Source organism: Pseudorasbora parva, chromosome 22 (assembly GCF_024679245.1).
Source record: "Pseudorasbora parva isolate DD20220531a chromosome 22, ASM2467924v1, whole genome shotgun sequence".
Classification (NCBI taxonomy): Eukaryota; Metazoa; Chordata; class Actinopteri; order Cypriniformes; family Gobionidae; genus Pseudorasbora; species Pseudorasbora parva.
The window spans coordinates 14,999,821-15,013,083 of NC_090193.1; the positions used below are offsets into that span (position 1 = coordinate 14,999,821).

The 13,263-nt window shown below is 38.8% G+C and overlaps 1 pseudogene; it reads left to right on the plus strand.

Annotated features, from left to right (window-relative positions):
• Positions 1-1,326: 1,326 nt before the first annotated feature.
• On the plus strand, positions 1,327-10,732 carry LOC137058263 (uncharacterized; annotated as a pseudogene).
• Positions 10,733-13,263: the final 2,531 nt, after the last annotated feature.

The following is a 13,263-nucleotide window of genomic DNA, read 5'->3' on the forward strand; positions in this document are numbered from 1 at the left end:
ATCGTTTTGTGTCTTAGAACATCAATGTGTCGTCACAAGCCGCAGGGTTTGATATGGATTTCTCCGAGTTTTATTAACTTTTATGGATTTTGTTCATTCACTCATTCACATGAATTATATGACTGACAGACTGCAATGGTTGGAGCTAAAAATATTTTTTTGTGTTCAACTGAAGAAACAAAGTCACCTATATCTTGGATGCCCTAGGGGTAAGCAGAAAAACATCACATTTTAATTTTTGGGAGAACTATACCTTTAACCAAGCCACCAAATCAACTGTAGCACAGAGTAGACTTCAGGACAACCATAAGTTGGTCTCTCTCTTCTGTCCCTTGCAACCAGTTTATATCAAATGCACAAAGGACTGGATGCACGGGCTAAATATTCTGAAATTAAGAAAAAAGACACAAAAAAAACGTCTCAGTTACGTATGTAACCCTCGTTCCCTAAAGGAGGGAACAGAGATGTACGTCAGAACTAGACAGACGAATGGGGTCACTTTTGGGAGCCCCTATCAGCTTCGAGATTTAGAAAACGGGCCAATGACATTGGTGTGCGTGCTTTGCATTTCGCACCCTGCCCCGCTGTGCGGGTATAAAGCGGAACCGATCACGACGCACAATTGTTTTTCACTGAGGAGCCGAACCAAGGCTCGAACTGCAGTGATGGTACAGCCACTGTGGCAACGGGACGTCTCCATTCCCTCCTTCAGGGAACGAGGATTACATACGTAACCGAGATGTTCCCTTTCAGTCGGTCAAGTTCGACGTACGTCAGAACTAGACCGACGAATGGGGATCCCTATGGAAAACGCCACAGTTACTACCACTTCCAGCGCCCTACATACCCCAGGGGTGGCCCCGGCCCAGATGGGCGCGGGACAGTCACCGCACTGAAACGGCAGAGTGGGCTTAGCTAAGGGAAAGACACAGGCTCGCCGTAGGGAGCCGCCATGGAGAATGCACATATGGGACCATCGTGGGGGTCACTACATATGGAACCCAGCCTAACACAAGTTCCACACTGCATACGAGTGTTAGACCTGGCATCAGACGCTCCGCCACGTCTGACTGCCGATGGTTGCAGAGGACTCGACAGGGTTCGCCATACTGGGAAACTCGACTGGAGCGTATAAGGGCACATATCCGTTCCATGGGGAAGGGAGTGGCGCAGCAAGCCGACACTAGAATGGGCCCTTCAGTGCTACCGACTCTGAGTAGTGAGTACACGAGAAGATACCGGTTCTACATGTAGGCTATAAAATCTTGCGAACGTGTTGGGTATCGCCCAGCCCGCAGCTCTACAAATATCTGTCAGCGAGGCACCATGAGCCAGCGCCCAGGAAGAGGCTACACCCCTGGTGGAGTGGGCCCTAATCCTGAGCGGGCAGGGCATGTCTTGAGACTCATACGCCAAGACAATGGCATCCACTATCCAGTGGGCCATCCTCTGCTTGGAGACAGCCTTTCCCTTCTGCTGTCCTCCGTAACAGACGAAGAGCTGCTCCGAGGTCCTAAAGCTTTAAGTTCTATCCACATACGTCCGAAGAGCTTGGCTGAAAGAGAAAAGCAAGGGCTGGGTCTGCCTCCTCTGAAGGCAGCGCTTGTAGGCTCACCACCTGGTCCCGGAAGGGAGTGGTGGGAACCTTGGGTATGTATTCGGGTATCCCGAATTCCAGGATCAATTCGTCAACCGAAAATGCCTGCAGGTCCCCTACCCTCTTGATAGAGGCCAATGCAACCAGGAGTATGGTCTTCAGAGACAGAATTTTTAATTCCACTGACTGCAAAGGCTCAAAGGGAGGTCTCTGAAGTGCACTAAGCACCAGAGAAAGGTCCCAAGAGGGAATAGAGGGGGGGCGAGGCGGATTTAATCTCCTCTCGCCCCTCAGGAACCTGACGATCAGGTCGTGCTTCCCCAAAGACTTACATTCTACTAGTTTGTGATGTGCAGCGATAGCGGCCATATACACCTTGAGGGTGGAGGGAGACAGTCTTCTCTCCAACCCATCTTGTAGGAAGGAAAGCACGGCCCTGACCGAACATCTTCAGGGGGTCTTCTCGACGAGAAGAGCACCAGTCGACGAACAGGTTCCACTTCAACGCATAGAGGTGCCTCGTAGAGGGAGCTCTGGCGGAAGCGATGGTGTCTGCCACAGCCTGTGGCAGGCCAGCTAGAACCTCTGCGTCCCGTCCCGGGACCTCGGATCAAGGTTATTTTCATAAACGAAACTGAAACTAAGACTAAAACTATTGGTCAAAAAACATTTTCGTAAACTGAAATAAAATTAAAAAATCTGAATAAATAAAAAACTAAAACTAAACGAAACTAACTACTCTTACTAAAAAACTAACTGAAATAAAATAATAATTAGCAAAAATAAATATTAGTTTTCGTTATTAATAAGCTTTCTTTAATGTGGTGGAAAATCTGACTGTGGCGGTTGAGGGAGTGTCTGCATATTGCGCAACTGCGCGTGAAGTGATCTGAGGAGGAGATTAACCACTGTCCTGTGACGGACGCGTGCAGACAGTATGCACATCGCTAGTCCCAAACGGGAGTTCACAAAGAATCAATGCGTCCGTGGCAGTGAAATGGGAAATAACACAAGGTAATGAGATGCACATTGAACTTCTTTTAACTTAAGCTCACTGTTTTAGAATGCCATTTCTTACGCAACAAGAGACACAGGCGCAAAAGTCAGCAACTAGTAGCAAGTACTAGCCTACTGTGCATTTGAGATTTCATGTTTGCATAATATTGACAGGCTCAAAGGTGTTATCATAATCATTTACTACTAATAATATTATTATCTGTGTGGAGACATTTCCCCACAAAGTAGGGAATACCAGGACACACATACACACACGTTTGTTTCACTATATAAGTGAGGACATTGCGTGGACTTCCATTGATTTTATATCAGGTTAATGATATTTTATATCCCCTAACCCAATCCCTATCCCTAAACCTACCCATCCCAATAACGTGCAAAACAATAGATTTAAATAAAAACATGTTTTGGCCGATTTATAAGCCTTTTTAGTGAGGACCAGTCAAATGTCCTTACTAGTCAGTTATCATAATATTTTACTAGATAAGTGAGGACATTGGTCCCCTTTACAATTATAGCACAACACACACACACACACACACACACACACACACACACACACACACACACACACACACACACACACACACACACACAGTGTGTGTTGGCTGTATTCAGATGACTTTAGCTGTGGTCTTACACTGCTAGCCTACATTGTACTACTGAAGAAATTAAAATAAGCTTTTAATTGTTTAACAATATTTTATCTTTGTTATGAATGAGTTTGTCTGGAATTTATAATTTTTACTTTTATATTTTACGTTGCATTTATTTTGTTCTTTAAAGCCCCACTTGGCTACTTTTGCTCTCGGGGTCCCCCTACAGTTTGGAAAAAATAATGTCCTCAACTACTGTCGTAAGCTCTGTAATCCTACAACAGGGGATGCCATCGCGCGTGCATTTGTTGACATGACAACCCTGATAGCCCTGAACTAGTGAAGCGCGGTTCGTCTCATAACCCGCGGACCCCGTATGTCTATTTAATGGTCGCGGGTGCGCGGCGTGTTGTAAAAATATATACAGTGGTGCGGTGCGGGCCAAATAACTTCATAAAAGCGTCCCGCGGGTCGGTGCAGCACTAACAGTTCCCCTGAAAACTGCAAGAGGAGTTCTTCTGGCGTCGCGTGTGAAATGTCTTCATCCCAGGTAACGTTACAGTCAGTGGCATATGTTTCAGCATGTCATATGAATATAATTTCATGGGTTTTGTTTTTTTCAAACGCCAAATAATCACGATGCTCACGTTTACAAGCCAGCGTCATTATAGTAGTCTATTGGTTACCATTTTACAGAATCTATATGATACTTCAGTAAGTTCAATGTTTGAGTGGTAGCTCACCGTAACAAGCAGGACAGCATCGGTCGGGCACGCCTCCTTCAGCTCACGCCGACGAGCAAACCCTGGTCCCATTTTGATCCTCGTCCTGCCTTTAATCCCATCATTTTTTCATTTCCTCTTATTGCTTTCCTCCAACAAAACCTTTTCTTTCTTATTTGTCTCTGCTGCTTCGGACATGATTATATTATCCGACGAACAAAGTTGGGCTCGCACGTCCGAATGTAAGGAAGTGTGTGTGTTGGTGGAAGTGACGTATATGCCGTAAAGCAGTCGAATTTTGTAGTTCTTTTCTTTTTCTCGGGTTACTACCCGAAACCCGAAGTTTAAAAGTACGATTAAAAACGATACAGACCCCATCAGGCTATGGCAGACGTGTCATTCAACCTATTGTAAGTCGATTTATCATCACAAGAGTCTTAAAAAATATATTATGAAGGTTGAAAAGTTACCTAGTGCTGCTTTAAGATAGATCCTCTGAGTATTAGCCTATGTCAAAAATATCAAATGTAATTTTTTAATATCAAAATTTAATTTATTTCATTTTTAATCTCCAGATCGTTTAAAAACTGTTGAAATGTACAGAATTAGGTGATGACATCACAACCATTGCATGAAATTACATTTACTGAATAAATTAAATCTAAAAATCGACTATATAATGCTGTTTATTGCTTACCTGTCGAGACCATGGGCGAGACTTGCGTGCAGTGCAGATCGGAGAAGCCCTCAACGGTCACGGTTCTTTCCACGCATGCACAGCTTCCTTGCTTCAAGACGACGTAAATTTTACTTGTTTTTTTTTTAAATAGCTTCATGTACTTTATTAATTTGTGTAAATATGCCAGAAAGTCACAAGTGAAATTTACTTGTCTGTTGGATGTCTAATATTTATAAGTAAAAATTGAGTACATGTTTAGATTTTACTTAGATTTTATTTTATTTTTATTCTACTGTTTTTACTTTTACAAAATTATTCTAAGCAAAATATGCATAATTTTTCCTGTTTTATTTACTTTGCCATAAAATCATTTTTTTTACAGTGTAGCACTATTATTTATTGAAACTGGGAATATATTAGAAAGCAATCAAAAAACACTGAAGCAGTCCATGACTTCAGTCTAATCAGCGTTACGCAAAATGAGTCTCTTACTTGCATCTTTTCTATCTTTTTCTGTTGTTTATGATAGGCTAATAAGAGAGAATTCAGATTTATTCAGTAAGCGCATGCAACCCTCATGACGCGATGACTAATTAAAATGTCTCTGATTGGACCAGAAACATGTTTGATAATGTTCAACACCGCAAACTAAGTGTAAAATAAATCATCATCATAGTGGTACTACTAGCTAACATTAGGTCATAAGAAGAGCTGACATGTTAGCTAACCGTGAGGTCCATGGTATCAGGCACGCTGCGTTGGAGGCAGTTCCTCTTCAGAGAAGCCCCTTTCTTTCGTAGCATACTGTCATGTGGATGTGATGTTAGGTAAGTAAGAGGATTTCAATTGGCAATACAAATGGAAGACTAACGATAACTGTTTGCTGTAGAAATACTCCTGAATCCTGTTCAGTCTATGATGCTGATAGTGATCAAGTTGGCGGTTCAGAATGCAACAGGCCAATCAAAACTAACTTACGTCAATGTCACGTTTCACATAGGCACTAGGCAACCATGTAAATCTAGATGGCTATGTGTTCAAGGCAATTAAATAAGTTAATACGCCTATGCAGTAGTGGAAAACATAGAAAACATATAATCAAATGGCTATAGAAGAAAAGCTTGCTGTGCAAGGCACGAAGTTGCCGGCACTGTGGGAAAAAAAAAGCGAATTACAGCACACAGTGGACGTGATGGTTATATATGGTAAGTACGTTAACTTCAGGCACCCAGTTTAATTCGTTATTTGGATAGCCTTAACCTTAACATTTTAGGTAACCTCCTTCTTAGATTTACTAATATTTTGCACTGTTTTCTTAGGACATGTCGAAGAAACACTCATTGCAGAATTACACTCTCCATTCGCAATGGATCACTGTTTAATAACTTGAGAGTTCCTCTGGTTAAGTGGATGGAGTAATACAGATAACGAATGATAGCAGACCGGCACTGTTTAAACTTTATTTTAATGTGTCATTGTTACAGTGTAATTAAATATATAAGTACTGAGTAATATTAACTAATTACATGCACTTATTAGGTTAGGATTTGATTTGGTAATTTTGCATATTTAAATGTTGATACTATTGTATATATTATAAGTACAAGTATGTAACAAGGACACTGTAAAATAACTTTTTATATGTTTAAAACTAGGGCTGTCAAAAACAATGCGTTAATATCGCGTTAACGCAAATTCATTTTAGCTGCACTAATTATTAACAATTTTTAATTATTAGCACATTTTCTGTTTGATCTATGGCCTGCAGTTTGAGAAATTGAGATTGAAAGGATGCAGCAGCAAACATTAATAAGTAAAAGGGTTAACAATAACATTTCTTTGAAACAAGTGCAGTTATAGCCTACATAAGCTACCATATTTTCTTCTTTACTTTTATTCGAAAGAAAAGTGCGTTTTTTTCACTGAGCACATTCTCTGCAGTCAGAGCGCGATGCACTGAAACTCACTCTCCGAGGTTAATCATTAACACCATCACCACTTGCAGTACATGTGTTTTAATGAACTAAACGCATTACAATATGCAGGTTACTTTTCTGAACAAGAGCACTCCCAAGTCCTTGTTTCTCACACTGTTCAAGTGAATCGCGGCACAGTTCGACACACATAAAATACCGGCAGTTCAATAGGGAGCGCTCATCTCTTAAAGGGGCCACACTATATTCATGGGATATGAACCTCCTCCAGGTATGGTGTGGTACTGGTACGCTCACAGGTCCTCATGACAGCTTTCACATTACCAATTTTTCATACGAACTGTGCCCTGTTCTGAATTAAACTGCCAGTTTAAAAACTCTTTATTAAACTTTCTTAATAAACTTACTTTATTTATGTTGAAGTTTCATAAACTAATTTCGGGAGAAGTACGCACAGACAAGGTGGAGCAGGCTCAGATAATTAAACCTAATTGGAACACAAGATGAGCACATTAAACTAATCAGTTTATCAATGATAGGAGGTGTATATAGACAGCCGATTTACCTTCCTGTCATTGACAGTTTCTCAGCATCCCACCACCCCTTCTCCGCACTTACTTAAATCAACTGCTATGAATATCAAAACAATCAGAAACTGCCATCTAGTTCTAAACTATCTTTGTTACGGGGGGATACTCTGGGTTCAGGCAAAATTTCCGAGCCCGGAGCCCTCCCCGGACAGCACGCCAAATACGCATAATCTTTACTCTATTTAATTGATGTAAGTGTGAACTCGTGAATCCTTAAAATGAGAGAAGTGACTGCTTATTCTGGTCCTCTCCAAAAGTAGAAAAATAACTCACTATTCAAGTTTTAATGTACAACTCTCCACATTAATCTGTTATAGAAGTTTGCAATGACATTCCACCTAGGCTACTCCATATTACCTATTGTTTTTAACTTGTGTATTACCTAAACAAACAACTAAGACTCAGCTATACCTAAAATAACTCTTTTAAGAACATGTATTACTGTTTAAAAGGCCACTATTATGCTATTTTAAAGTTTCTTAATGCTGTTGTGGAGTCTCTTACAGCGTTTAAATGAATCAAAGGTAAAATAAAAAAACTTCTTCATAATATACATTTGCACATTATCAAATGTTCAAATGACTCGTCAAATGATTCAATCTCTATAAATCCCTCATGATTGCCCAGACAGTGTAGTATCTTGTGAGTGGTTTACCGTTCTGTGTCCTGAGGCATCCCACACTGTAAACTAAACACAGTAACAAACAATGATGTTGATTTGACCATATCAATCCAAGTTTAAGTGCAATGACGAAACACTGGAAGAGCTAGTCATTCAGCCCAAACCAGAACATTTCTCAGTGATACACTACTCAGTTTGAGGTACATTATAAGATGTTTCAACTGTAATTCCTCCCCATCAGCATTAACAAGTGAGCTCAAAACTAAGTATTTTGAAAATCATCTTTCAACAGCAAGCAGTTTGCAAATCCTGCATTTATTTCAGAGATTTGAGAATCAGTCTTCAGTAAAGTAAAGGGAACACAGCAAGAGTTCATGATTATACTCCTGTGATATTTAGAACTTTAACCACTGATTCTTCACATGCTCATCCTTGGGCAGGGTAATAAAACTGTCTTTACCTTCACATTATAGAGCAAAGTGCCTTCTCAACTTGATACTGTCCAGTGTCCACAGAAATCAGCTTGAGATTTTCCTGCTGTGTGCGCACAAGTGTTTTCATTCACTTGTAGCTATGTTGACCACTACATGTGTGACGACTCCTATGTTAAGGGGGTTTCCCTAGTTTGAGACTGGTTGGCTGGCTCCACCCTTAACTGGCTGTCTTTAGATGGTTTGATTCAGCACACCTGCTGCTGACTTCCTGTTGAGCCTTGTTAAAAGGAGTCTGTGAAAAGACCCAGGAGCGTGGCAGACTGGACGTGAGTATTGTTGTGCTTTTGTTTGACTTTGTTTCTTTGGTACATCCAACACTACAACAGCACATTACCCTTTCATGCATTCCTTACACAACACACTGATTCCTGACTGTTACATTTAATACTGTTTCTTTTCTGTATAGTTCTATTTTGTTAATAAATTTCGTATTTTATTTCGGCTTTCGTGTGTGTCCCAATCTTTGTTGCGTCCCTATGAGCCACGGGGCGTAACAACATGAAAGGTCCTTTTCAAAAATCCGTAATAGGGGGCCCTTTAAATTAAAATTTATTTCTAATCATCTTCTTTGTATATTACATTTCGGTTGTTGTTTTTTATTCATTCAAATTATTTTCTTTAAAGCTTTTCACAGGGTCTACATCTGAGACAAATTGATTTTGATGGAAGACTGTGTTGCCAAAACATCAACAACATTGTCCAGAATGAACAAATTGCTCAGAAAGGTAGCTTAAATTTAATAACTCTTCAGTACTACATTGCTCAGCTAACTGAATTGTAATTAATTTAATTTGTATTAATAGCCACATTTTTTTCTTACAGGTTTGCATTTATGCATTGAGTAAACTGAAAAGAAAAAAACAGGTCTTAGAGTTGGCGGGAAATCAAGACAGAAGTTTGTGGCTGTAGATGAGTCTAAGTTTGCTCACAAGAGAAAGGTACATCTGACATGAGAAATACAAAAAGTTTGTTTTTTACCATGTTGAAATGCTAAAGTTGAAATACTAAAGCGATATTCACTAATACTACGAATGATGTGCCAATAGCTGAACAATAAGTTCTCCTCAGAGGTGTAAAGTATCTGAGTAAATGTAATTAGTTACTGTACTTAGTATCCGTTGTAAATGTACTAAGTATCATATATTAGCAACTTTTACTCTCCATTTGACTATTTTACTCAAATACCTTTGTGATAAGTAATGCAAGTACATATTACATTTTGCATTAGTTATGGGAAGTTCCATTCTTTTTCCGCGAACCGCTTCTTTTGGACAGTTCGTTTCAATGAAACAGTTAAAAAAACGGATCACCGGTTCTTTTACGACCTTATGTAATCATTTATATCATCCTGGCAGATGAAAATACATTCAAACACATTCATATAAAGAATTTGTAATCATAAATAAGTATAGAAAAAATTATTACTGTCATCATCATCTTGGATATGTTTTTTTCATTTATGTTTTGCAAAAGCACTCAATACAGCCGTGCTCATATTATCAGCATCAGCTGTCCTAGAGAAACAGTTCGGTTCAAGAAGATGCTATCACGCATGCTCAGTATCTCAGCTCATCGGTTCTCAGAATCAAACATGTGTCTGATACAAAATGGTTCTCGTTTCTGTACTGGTGATCCGAGAACCGCTGCAACGCAGTTCTGACTCGAGAACCGCGGTAGTAGGATAGGCCTATGTGAGCTGAGCTGCGAACTGCAGCAAGCTTAATACTCGACCCTACTGTTTTGTATCAACTTAGAAATTAAATAAGTAAAAAGCTGTTCCTGAAAATATTGTGTTTACTAAAATGTTTAGTTTGACCTTTTTACAACCCATTGTGTTTCCAAACTTTAAAATAATACAGTGATAAGACAGCTTTATGTGATGTTTCCAAATGTGATTTTTTTTTTTTTTTTTTTTTTTTTTCTAAACTTGAAACCTGCATTTCGTTCCTCTGTACAAATAGCATGCATGCTCAGCTCTTTGACTTAACATTTGTTATGTTTCTTGTGTTTATGCACTTTCAGTTTAATCGTGGCCGCTGTCGTACTACTTGGCAGAGAAAAGAAGGCTGGGTGTTTGGGATGATGGAGGATAAAGGAGTTCGCCGCCTACCAGTCTTAAAGATGGTAAAGGACCACATTGATGCCCATGATCAAAAGGCACATCAGAAGGGGGTCAGCTGTTTATAGTGATAATTGGAGGGCATATCTGAATGTGCTTACAACTACAAGGATACAAACACCTAACTGTAAACCACAGCAAAAATTGTGTTGATCCCCGAACTGGCTGCCACACACAACATATTGAACTGGCTTGGCTAGCCATCAAGACACAGGTATCAAGATTCAGGGGTAACAAAACTATTGAAAGAACACTTGAAATTCATCCAGTGGCACTACTGGCTGGCAAGAAGAAATTGGAAACGTGCTTTGGCACAGTAGATCCATGATATAAGAAAAGCATACAGGTTTAGATTTAAATAAAGTAATATTAGCTGAAAATGCATGATGTTTTGATTTTCTAGATGACCTCTCTTTTTAACTTTGCTGTGACCTTTTTTCAGATTCGTAAATTTGGCTATGCCATGCAAACCATTTCTGGCTCGTAACTTAGGAGTATTTGCAAAACAAGGTTACATAGTGGATAGTAAACTCTAAAATACTGTATGAATGTGATAGTTATGCTTTGGTAGATTCTGGGATATTACTGCATAGCACTTTTAAAGATTTACCATTTATTTCCTTTATTTTTTCCCTTTAATTTCTATTTTTTAATGTGACATTCTGGTGACCAATTTGCCTTTACAGTAAATTACAGTATTCTCTTATTGTGTAGTGTACACAGTGTAACTGCGATTGCAATGCTTGCTACATTTTAAATGCCTCATTAAATTTAGTATTTAGAAATGAGGTTTGGGTTGATATTATAATGTTAATATACATATAATTAATTTACATATACAGTAAATCGTGGTTGGTATCAAGTATTTTACACTTTATATTAAGTTCCTGAGGAGTTACCATGTAAGTACACTGTAAATACAGTGTTTCACAGAGGTTTGGGTTTAGTATATTACACAGTAATTTTGTATCTTTTACACTTTATATTAAGTGGAAAGTTCTTGAGGAGTTACCATGTAAGTTCACTGTAAATACAGTGCTTCACAGAAGTTGGGTTTTGCATATTAAACAGTAATTATTAACATTTTACACTTTATATAAGTAGATAGTTTCTGAGGGGTTAACATGTATGTACACTGTAAATACAGTGTTTCACAGAGGTTTGGGTTTTGCATATTACACAGTAATTATGAATGTTTTACACTTTATATTAAGTGGACAAATCCTTAGGAGCTACCAAGTAAGTACACTGTAAATACAATGTTTCACAGAGGTTTGGGTTTTGCATATTACATAGTAATTATGAACATTTTACACTTTATATTAAGTCGACAGATCCTGAGGGGTTAACATGTAAGTACACTGTAAATACAGTGTTTCACAGAGGTTTGGGTTTTGCATATTACACAGTAATTATGAACGTTTTACACTTTATATTAAGTGGACAGTTCCTTAGGAGTTACCATGTAAGTACACTGTTAATACAGTGTTTCACAGAGGCTTGGGTTTTGCATATTACACCATAATTATGAACGTTTTACACTTTATATTAACTGGACAATTCCTAAGGAGTTACCATGTAAGTACACTCTAAATACAGTGTTGCACAGAGGTTTGTGTTTTGCGTATTACACAGTAAGGGATGACCATTTTACACTTAATATTAAGTGGACAGATCCTGAGGAGTTATCATGTAAGTACACTGTAAATACAGTGTTTTAAATAATACATTAAGGATGACCTGTGTAGACTTTATATTGTTTACCGTTGCTGAGGAGTTACCATGTAAGTACACTGTGAATACAGTGTTTTAAATAATACAGAAAGAATGACCTTTGTAGACTTTATAATTTTTATACTAAATATACTAAAATACAATTGTTTTAAAGTGTGTTAAAAGTTGTATTGTGAAAATATGATGCTTATATTTGCTTTTATATTTTTAGATGGTACAATATTTTTGTTAGTATATTTACAATAAACTATTTTAAAAAGAGAATATATTTGAAATACAATAAAGTATACTTTTTTCACCAGGGATAAGTCATTGTGTATTTAAGCCCTCATGCTTGCCATGTGTCCTTGTCTAGTATCGAATGTCTGTGTAACCTGTGTAACGCCATACCACACCACACCACACCTTTGTTTCTTGTTTTGCCAAGACCTTGTTTTAAATTTTGTATTTTTGAATAAACTGCATTTGGGTTCTGCAAACTTGCCTTCTGTACAATACAAAATAATTTGATTTATCTGAGTTAGCAAAAACAAACATCCACTACGTTCAGACACCACTACAATTGGCTATTTGGCCATGGAGTCTATATGGGGCAAGACATACTACAGGGTTTAAAAGTGATGGGCAGGTTTGGTCTTCAGGAAAGGAACCCAGAAGTACAGAGGTTGGTAGACTTTGCTAAAAGTATGGAGATGGCTGTGGTGACCACTTACTTTCAGAAGAGGCAGGAACACAGGGTGACATATAAGAGTGGTGGCAGAAGCACACAAGTGGACTATATTTTATGTAGACGCTGTAATCTGATGGAAATTAGCGATTTTAAAGTAGTGGTAGGTGAGAGTGTAGCTAGGCAGCATAGGATGGTGGTGTGTAAGATGACTCTGGTGGCGAGGAAGATGAAGAGAGTAAAGGCAGAGCAGAAGACAAAGTGGTGGAAGTTGGAAAAGGAAGAGTTCTATGTGGGTTTCAGGAAGGAATTGAGACAAGCTTTAGGTGGTCAAGAAGGGCTTCCAGATGACTAGACTACTACAGCTAAAGTGATCAGGGAGACGGGTAGAAAGGTGCTAGGTGTGTCATCTGGACGGAGAAAAGACAAAGAGACTGGTGGTGGAATGAGGAAGTCCAGGAGAGTATCCAGAGGAAGAGGTTAGATATGAAG